The following is a 10000-nucleotide window of genomic DNA, read 5'->3' on the forward strand; positions in this document are numbered from 1 at the left end:
ACATGACCTGGCACACAGACAAACAGACAGACACAGCGGCGGTCATAAAAGCAGGCAAACAGACAAACGCACACTGTCAAAACGCCAATAATACCTTCAGTTTTGGGAATGTTTACTCGGGCGAGCAATCAACGCCACCCTCAATAATACACAGCCACCCGCCTCACCTCACCTCGTGTGTGTGTGTGTGTGTGTGTGTGTGTGTGTGTGTGTGTGTGTGTCCACGTATCTTTTGTATTTGTCTGTCGCTGTTCATGTTTTGTCCACTGCCTTCTGTCTGTCTATCTACTGTACTGATGTTTGTTTATTTATATCTATGTGTACCTATTCCTTCATTAATTTTGTCTGTCTCCACTTTTATGTATGTTTATTTACTGCTGCTTTCTTTTTTTTCTATATACATTAATCTATTTATATATCTATTTCTGTAACTTTGACTATCTATTACTGTAGTGTCCTTTCACTGATGTACCTGTCAGTCAACTTCTGTCTATCTATTCCTGTTAACTTTCCTGTCTATCTGTTCCAGCATTTTCACAGCTCACCCTATCTGTCCACTCCTGTATCAATCTGCGCTTATCAATTCGTCTCCTAACTCAATTTATTTGTGCGTTCATTCGCTGACCCTTTTACTGCCGCTCTATTTATCAGTCTATTCATTCCGTTCATCCCTTCATTAAACATCCATTATTCGCGGCACAGAGGTCGAGTAGCCCCGCGCCCACAAACATTCTCATTTTGTTATTCTGGTTACACGGCCACAAACATTACCTGTCTTTGCTACTCTTCATTCTTTTTCCCAGCAACGCTCCATCACATTCACACTGCAGAGGCCAGTAGGGGACACTGGTTGTGCGCATTTTTAAGAACGTCTGTGGTGCATGAGGGTTTCCACAATATATGACGAGTTATATGAACAAGTATATATTTTTACAGTAGGTATTCATTTTTTGTCATGTATTCCAAGTGGTTAAATTTTGGAGCAGGTACTTATTACTATTTTTTTTTCTTTTTAGCAAGTGTTCTTATGTTGATACAGACAGTGTCCACACATGCATGAAACTTGGTCGAATCCATCTCTATACTATTTTTTTTTTTCCAGCAAATCTCCAATTCTTTGAACAAGTGTTTTCTTTTATTTACAAGATTTTACCACTTTTGAGGAAATGTTGTAATCTATTTTTTTTTTTAACAAGTATTCAATTTTTAATCGAATATTAGTTTTGAGCACTTATGTAGATTTTCTTGTGGATTAGACAGTTTTGTCGATCTTTTCACTCATGATAAATAGAAAGGTGTCATTTGTATGTCCATTGCCTTGGCCTCACCGGAAACCTCTAGCCAGTGAGAGCAATGCTGTAGAAAATACACAGGAAGGAAATGGCAGTGACAGCAACTCTCTGCCTTTTGATATTCAGTTAAGCTCCACTCCACGAGGCTTGTCTACTGAACTCTCTTCAGCCTCTCAACCTCGCCTCCTCCCTGCTAGCCACACAGATGCTCCTCTGAATAGTTTTTCCTGATAATTGTTGATGCAGTTGGATTTTTTCAGTTTCCTAGTTTTTAGATTTCTGAGTTTTTCGCTTTGAATGTGATGATTTCCTTTCCTAAATCAACCTCTTTGTATTACAGTTTCAACGAAAGAAGTAGATATTCATGGAATTTTTGCAGGTTTCATATTTCTGGGCACAGAGTCTCGGTTATTACGCGTTGAATGATGTTGGTTCCATTCCCAGAGTTCAGGCTTTGATGACAGAGACATACATGGCGTTGCAGTATTACGAGTACAGAGTTTATATAACGAATTATTATAGAATCAAAAGAATAATTCATGTCATTAAAGATAACTTATTGTCAGAATGAATATTTGTCTCAGCCACACCTTCCCAGCCTCCAGGGGGCGTGGTGACTGGTGGGCCATGATACACTCACCAATTTGACACGAATACACATTATACAATCAAGCACTTCGTCTCAATCCTTTAAAATAAAAATGTTCGAAGCAACACCCCAAGAATGATTCACCTTCAGTCTCGGGGTGTGAACTCTCCTCTCTTCGTCACGGTTTGGCAAATGCTTGTCTTCGCTCTCCATCAATGCGCCACATTTCTGCTTACTCACCCGCTTGCCGCTCGCTTGCTTGCTTGCCTTGGACGCTAATTCCTGCAGACACTCATGTAATTCATGTTGTCGGACTGATTTGTGCTTGTGCCGGCTGTGTGTGTGTGTGTGTGTGTGTGTGTGTGTGTGTGTGTGTGTGTGTGTGTGTGTGTGTGTGTGTGTGTGTGTGTGTGTGTGTGTGTGTGTGTGTGTGTGTGTGTGTGTGTGTGTGTGTGTGTGTGTGTGTGTGTGTGTGTGTGTGTGTGTGTGTGTGTGTGTGTGTGTACGTTTCAGTGCCGCTCCCTGCATGCAATGTGGCTCAGCACACATCGACAGGCATAACATTGCTCGTTTGACGTAAGTTGTCTCTGCTCTCCTCCACTTGGCTTCCCGGGCCAGCACATGTGGCAGTCTTGAAGGTCGATGCAAAACGCTGCCTTACTGAGCTATTCATTGGTGTTTGGTGCCTCTCCTGTTGCGTATCCTTTCCTCTTCCTCATTCACCTTCTCCTCGATAGTCCTCCGTCCTTCACATTTTTTTTTTTTGCATTTGTAACAAGGAAACGAATAAATAAGTGCCAGCTTTGTCTCAGTACCTCCTTCACCGCCTTCGCAGTTTCCCGCATTCCCTCTTCATTTAGCAGCCCGTTGAGTTATTGCGTCCTTCAGTTTTCAATTAAAGTTGAAGTGGCAATAGCAGACACGACTTGGCCCGAACCACAAGGGTTCATCCGGAGCAATAATAATTCTCGGATGTTGTTCCTGAGAAGAAATTCAACGGCGCACAAACCCTCCTCCCGTGCCCGCCTCGCCCTGTCCTGCTCCGTTTCGCTCCGTTCCGTTCTGTTCCGTCCCGCGCCCGCCCCGCCCCCCCCCCCGCCCCGCCCCGGCCCGGCCCATCCCGCCCCAACCCGTCCCGCCTGCCTCCCTCCCTCCGCAACACTTGGTTCCCTCACGTTTGTAAGAAGATTCAGGGCCGGAATTTATGCAAGTCGTTAACATGTTTATTTTGCGTTGTATTTCTGCTTGTGTTAATTTTCTGGTGAAGAGGGAAGAGGGAGATAATAAATGAGTAAAAGTCTCGGTAATGGATCTTGCCTCATCACTGTTTATCTTGAGTCATTTACATTTATACATAAAAACACATAATGCCGACTGACGCATTACACGAGGAGGGAATGTTGCAGTGCGCGGGATGGAAGCAGTGCATGGCTCCAGCGCGCGGCGGGACGGAGCGGGCAGGAAATGCTGAATAAACTGAATATTGAATTTCCGCTGAACTCACATCCACACAAAGCTTTGGATTCGTCCCGTGATCCACATTAGCGCTCCCTGACGAGACGCGACATTCCCGTCCTACCCCATCGCCAGTCAGGACTCACAGGCGCCTCCCCCTCGTGACCTGCACCTCCTGACGTGCACTCTGCCAACACATACGCACACACTGACCACCTGAACTCACCGAAATGAAATGTTTGGCTAAATGACACAGGAGAGTGCATGAAATATAAAATCTAATTGCCTAGCCGTTTCACAGACAATACTGACTATGCTTCCTCTCAAAGGCTATTATAACAGGGGGCAGGGGAGCCTCAGTGTGGAGTCCCAGGTGGCAAGAAACATACGTCTGCCACACTCACTCCCCAAGGCCTGAAAGTCAATGCAAAACACTGCCTTACTCACCTATTCGCTGCTATTTTTTGCTTACTCACACGTCTATTTTCTTTTTTCTTATACTACACTTCCCTGGTAGTCCTTCATTCTTCTCCTCTTCCCCCCCACACACACTATCACTCTAACTCATGCATACGGTACACCTACATCACCTCCATCACCCCTTCTCTCTATATTTGTTCTTCATTTATGCATTAGATCAACTAAAAGCGCACAAAAAAAGGAGAAAAAAATAAGGGAGGGCAGGGGAGAGTGTTATTTCACCGGTCACCTCTCACCCCTCTCACTCCCCAAAAATAATAACAATGAAAAAAAAAGGTTCAAAATATAAGCCAATATCATTTTACACACGTGCCGATACTCCCATTTTGAAACAGTTTGAATTATGGACAGCAAAAACAGAAAACATTGAGAGCTTATCATGTTTGCGGACGACAGAATGACGGTGACTGATCACACCACCCAGGCGTCCACACACAATGACGAGGAAACAATGACTATGCTTACTGTTCCATTTTTTTCCCGCCAAATATAATGAATAGAATAAATAATGAGCCACCCCGGATTATTCTGTTGTGTGTGTGTGTGTGTGTGTGTGTGTGTGTGTTTATACTCTACGTATATGTATGGAAAGCAGCACAGCCATAGGGGATCCTCGCTCACAAAGGATGATGGAATGTAGTGAGGTGACCATTCTATCTCACTCTCTCGTTTTAATGTTTTTTTTTTTTTTTTACCATTTCATCGAAAATAATGAAGTTTGATATTTTTCCAGTTTGTCAACTATATATATTTTTTCATTGTCGACTCGTTCGTGACAAGAGAGAGAGAGAGAGAGAGAGAGAGAGAGAGAGAGAGAGAGAGAGAGAGAGAGAGAGAGAGAGAGAGAGAGAGAGAGAGAGAGAGAGAGAGAGAGAGAGAGAGAGAGAGAGAGAGAGAGAGAGAGAGAGAGAGAGAGAGAGAGAGAGAGAGAGAGAGAGAGAGAGAGAGAGAGAGAGAGAGAGAGAGAGAGAGAGAGAGAGAAATGCCCTCTTATACTCCCCTGCAGTACCTCTTGCGTGTTTTATTCACTGAGATGTACAACCACACACACACACACACACACACACACACACACACACACACACACACACACCTAGTAACAACAACAACAGCTCAGCCAAACACGTGTCACTACCACCACCACCTCCACCTCCTCGCTACAATTCCTACCCAGCATCCTTCAGCGTGCCCGGAACACACAATCCACGGCTAGTAACTCTTTCACGGAGCAGACAATAGTAGTTGGAAGCTGTCCCTTTTTCACTCTCACCCCCCCTCGAGAGAATCACACGGTATTGTAATGGCTGGTGTGGATAGAGGGGAGAAACTGCTGTGTTTGGCTAACCGAGGAGGAGGAGGAGGAGGAGGAGAAGGAGGTATCCAGGTGGACTTAACCGAGGTGTGGGGGTGTGTATGTTTGTATGAGTGTGGGTGTGTGAGTGTGTCCCCATCCGTGAGTGTTTCTTTTGTTCGTGGCGTCTCTTTTGATGGTCTCCGCTCGGGCTGTGTCCAATTTGTCGAGCAGTTGTGTTGGTGAGGGAGAGAGAAAGGGAGGGAGAGAAAGAAGGTGGGTTTACTGCCAGTGCGTTACTGTTGCTGTTGCTGTTGCTGTTGTTGCTGTTGCGGTCTTCACTTCCTATACCTCCTACTGCTCTTGGAATGTTTTTGTCTTTTCTCTCTATTTTGTTACTGTATCTATTTTCATTGTCTTTTTGGAGTTTTGGAAAAGGTGATTAGATAACGGTCAATTTGTGGGCAGATTAACAGCACCTGACGACTGCCTTTTTTTGCAGCTTCTTTGTGTTTTGCTGATTATTTCCTCTATTTTGCTCTACTAGTTTTAAAGTTTTCATGGCTATTTTTGACGGTTTTAAAAAAGGTGATTATATAAATTCATGAACGAGTTTAGTAGCGACTGTCACGTGGAAGTTCACTGGCTTTTTGCAGCTTCCCTTGTGTTCCTCTGACTGACTAACTGACTGACTCAAAAAAGGAACAAAAAAAATGGCGATATTTCACACTATTGCATATCTATATACGACTATCTGTTCTCTCTCTCTCTCTCTCTCTCTCTCTCTCTCTCTCTCTCTCTCTCTCAAAGTCCCATCGAGGATAACATATCAGCGCCGTCAATAACCAAACAGTCAGCCACGCATAAATCACAGGCGTCGGTCTTGTCCACCTATCCATCACTTTCTTAATTAAATACACCTGCCACGCCGCCCCCGGGGGAACGCAACGCCCACTCCACTGTGCACCTTTAGCCTCCACCTTTAGCCCTGTCCTTTCCCTTACTCCCCTCACTCCCCTCACACCCTCACACCCTCACTCCCTTTTATTTTGCCTCCCTCACTCCTTTCTAGCCCTTTTCTTTCCGTCTTTCTCTCTTAGTTCTGTTCTCTCCCTCACTTATTTTCTCTTAGTTCTCATCTTTTCCCTCCCTTTCTCTGTCTCTCTCTTCCTTCCAGTTTCTTTCCCTCCCTCACTCACTCCTAGCCCTTTTCATTTCCTCCCTCCTTTCCTCCTTGTCCTCTTCCTTTGTCTTCCTCTCTTCTTTTCTCCCTTCAAGTCCTCTTACTTTGTCTGTCTTCCTTTCTCCTAGTCCTCGTTCTTTTCCTCTCTCTCCTTCATAATCTTATTCCTTTTCCTCTCTCTTTCTTCTCGTCTTTCTTCTTTTTCTCTCTCTCTCCTTCATAATCTTATTCCTTTTCCTTTCTCTCACTTTCTTCTCGTCCAAGTTCTTTTCCTCCCTCCCTTTAGTCTAATCCTTTTCCTTTTCCTCTCTTCCTTCCTCCTCGTCACAGTTCTTTACCTCTATTCTCTCCTCCCTCTTAGTCTTCAACCTTTCCCTCACTCTCTCATTCACTCGCATCATTAACCAAACATGTTTTTTTTAAGATGAATAATCCCGAAACCTATGACAGCCATCAAGCCAAGTCTTCAGTGATGAGAACAGCCACAGCAATTACTTAGGCTATCTTGCACTCTCTCTCTCTCTCTCTCTCTCTCTTAGTTGTGGTGATCTTACTCATCAAATTCATTAAAGTCTATAATTTGCTCTTGCTCTTTCGGGTTTTATTCAGCCAAGAGGGTTTCAGAGAAGGGAAACGTGTGGCAGGTAGCAAGTAAGGTAAGGCAAGGTGGTGTTGGGGTGTTGTTACTTGTTAGGTTAGGCAGGTGGTGGTGGTGGTGGTGGTGGTGGTGTCAGGTAAGGTAAGGTGGGTGAAGAGACCCAGGTTAAGAAAAAAAGAGAGGGGGGGAAAAAAAAGAGGGAAAAAAGAACGAGGGAAACTGGTTCGAAGGTGTGGCTGTTATATGGTTTACTGGTTGTAATTTATTGTGTGTGTGTGTGTGTGTGTGTGTGTGTGTGTGTGTGTGTGTGTGTGTGTGTGTGTGTGTGTGTGTGTGTGTGTGTGTGTGTGTGTATTCTAGTTTCTTTTTTCTTTACTTTATCTTCCACTTTCTTTATTCTGTCCTCGTCTCTAATGGAATGTTGTCAGTGCAGTTACCATTATTACCATTATTAAATTTGATCTCAGCCTTAACTTAACTACTTGCATCACCACCACCACCACCACCATCGCCACCACCACCACCACCAGCATCATACCGCCACCGCCACCGCCACCACCACCGCCATCACCACCACAGTCATCGCTATTAATATTACTAACATCGTCACCACCATCTCAGTAAATAAGAACATAATAACAACGAAGAAGAAGAAGAACAAGAACAAGACAAAGACAAAGACAAAGACAAAGACAAAGACGAAGACGAAGAAGACGAAGACGAAGACGAAGACGAAGACGAAGACGAAGAAGAAGAAGAAGAAGAAGAAGAAGAAGAAGAAGAAGAAGAAGAAGAAGAAGAAGAAGAAAATATTAATAACAACCCCATCAACAAAACACAGAGCACAATAACCCTTTAGTCTAGTGAAACAACACCACAGTTACAACCCCCACAATAACAACAAACGACATGACACTAATAAAACAATGAAGTATTAATCTCAATGAAGCCTCACTCACTGCTTCATACTCGAGGCTTCAATTAATACCCAATCAACGCTATGATATGGAGAGAGATGTACTAACTCCCATCCCTCTCTCTCTCTCTCTCTCTCTCTCTCTGGGAAATAGTGACAAGGTCTTCCTGAAAACTTTCTCAAGAGCACCACAACATGCAAACCTTTCAAGCCAAGGCGTGGATGCAGTGCTGGCTGGCTTGGCTTGTCTAGCTGGATGGCTGGGTGGGTGGCTGCTAGTCGCCCCTCGATTCCCTCTGAGCACGCACGCTATCGATTCACGGGCAAAGTTTTCAAATAGCTCGGAAACTTACACTTTCACTCTCACTAACGTTGGAGAGAGAGAGAGAGAGAGAGAGAGATATTGAAATCGTACTGTATAGCCTAGATTTGCTCTTACGTTCCTGTCCCCCTCACTATACACACACACACACACACACACACACACACACACAGAGCAAAAAGTCACCACAAACCACACACATTATCCCGGCAATACACGTGAGCCCAAAACACTATAAAAATTGAAATTTACATAAGCCCGGACCAGCAGCAGACCGAGTGTGGAAAGCCGCCAGGGCACGTGACTGTGTGTGTGTGTGTGTGTGTGTGTGTGTGTGTGTGTGTGTGTGTGTGTGTGTGTGTGTGGGTACGTAAGTCTCACCACTACACCTCGTATACTGAACCTTCATATTCGTGACCCCCATTTCCTCCTTTCCTCCTTCTCTACTACACCATCAGCTTTACTCATCATTCCCTCTAATTCTTTCCTCCTTCACTCTTATATTCTTTCCTTTTTTTTTTTCCTCATTCCTATATTTTTTTCCTTCTTCCCTTTTACATCTCATTTAACCCACTTCCTTCTATTTTCCCTCTTTTTCTTCTCTTCCTCATCTCTCCTACTAGATAATTCCTTCTCCTCCTCTTGTTTTACTCATCTCTCCTACCTCTTACCTCCTTCACCTAACTCTCTCCCTCAGTATCTTCCCTGCGTCTTCTTCCTTCACTTCTCTCCCCTCCGCCATTCCCTCCCTCCCTGACTGTTTTCCCTCCAGCTCTATCCTATCCACATCTCTTCCAGCTGTTATCTTGAAGGCTATCGGATACCACGTGACCTATCCTCTCTCTCTCTCTCTCCTTCCCACACAGACGCAGTAGAAAGCGCCCTCACCCCCGCCCTTCGACAGACTAGGTTCGAATCCCACTCAGATCATTCAGGATTTTTCGCTGACTTGGCGCTTACTGTCCCGAGCTGAGCAAGGACATGGTGGTGGTTGGTGGATGGTGGGCTGTCTCGAGTGGCCCTATATCGTTTGATCTCTCTAAGCTTGGAGTTCGTCCCGGGTCAGAGAGATTAAGAGCAAGATTATCGCGAATTACACACACACACACACACACACACACACACACACACACGTAAACTCCAACGGCTGGTGCACGGTTAAGTTGAGTAGATAAGGGAGCGAATGAAGAGAGGAAAAAATATCTGTAAATATAGTTCTCTCTCTCTCTCTCTCTCTCTCTCTCTCTCTCTGCATTTTTACTATAATTTATTGGTCTTGTTTTGATTTCATTAACGTTTCATTACAACTGTTAGCCTTGTTTGAAATTTTCATATTGTATCCAGAGTTTTAATGTTATATTTTGTAATCTCAGGAAAACTTGTACATACCAACATATTATAAAGTAACCACTAGCGTGTGGGAAAACAAATGAATCTGAATTTGAATTTGAACTCTCTCTCTCTCTCTCTCTCTCTCTCTCTCTCTCTCTCTCACACCAGTAGCAAGACGAACCTTGGATGGTTCATCGACCTGCTCCCGGTGTGGGGCGAGGACAGGCGGACCAGTGGCAGGGAGTTGAGGCGAGAGGAGCGTCAGATGTGAGCTTAAGACTTGCATCTAGACCAACCAGGGCGAGTTATCATTATTCATGGGACGCTTGCAGAAGGCGGAGGAGGAGGAGGAGAAGAAGGAGGAGAAGAAAGAGAAGGAGGAGGAGAAGAAAGAGAAGAAGAAGGAGAAGAAAGAGAAGAAGAAGAAGATGATGATGATGAAGAAGAAGAATGATGTTATAGAGAAGGTGATGTTGAAGTCTTCTTAAATATGTATTCACGGGCTCTACCTTGATAACATTCTAATTATCTAACTGTCGTTT

The 10000-nt window shown here is 44.3% G+C and overlaps 1 protein-coding gene across 1 annotated transcript in view; it reads right to left on the reverse strand.

Moving 5' to 3' along the window:
- Positions 1-10000, reverse strand: part of LOC123516064 (Ig-like and fibronectin type-III domain-containing protein 1) — a 402917-nt gene that overhangs the window by 73330 nt on the left and 319587 nt on the right.

The sequence above is a fragment of the Portunus trituberculatus genome, chromosome 40 (genome assembly GCF_017591435.1).
Source record: "Portunus trituberculatus isolate SZX2019 chromosome 40, ASM1759143v1, whole genome shotgun sequence".
Classification (NCBI taxonomy): Eukaryota; Metazoa; Arthropoda; class Malacostraca; order Decapoda; family Portunidae; genus Portunus; species Portunus trituberculatus.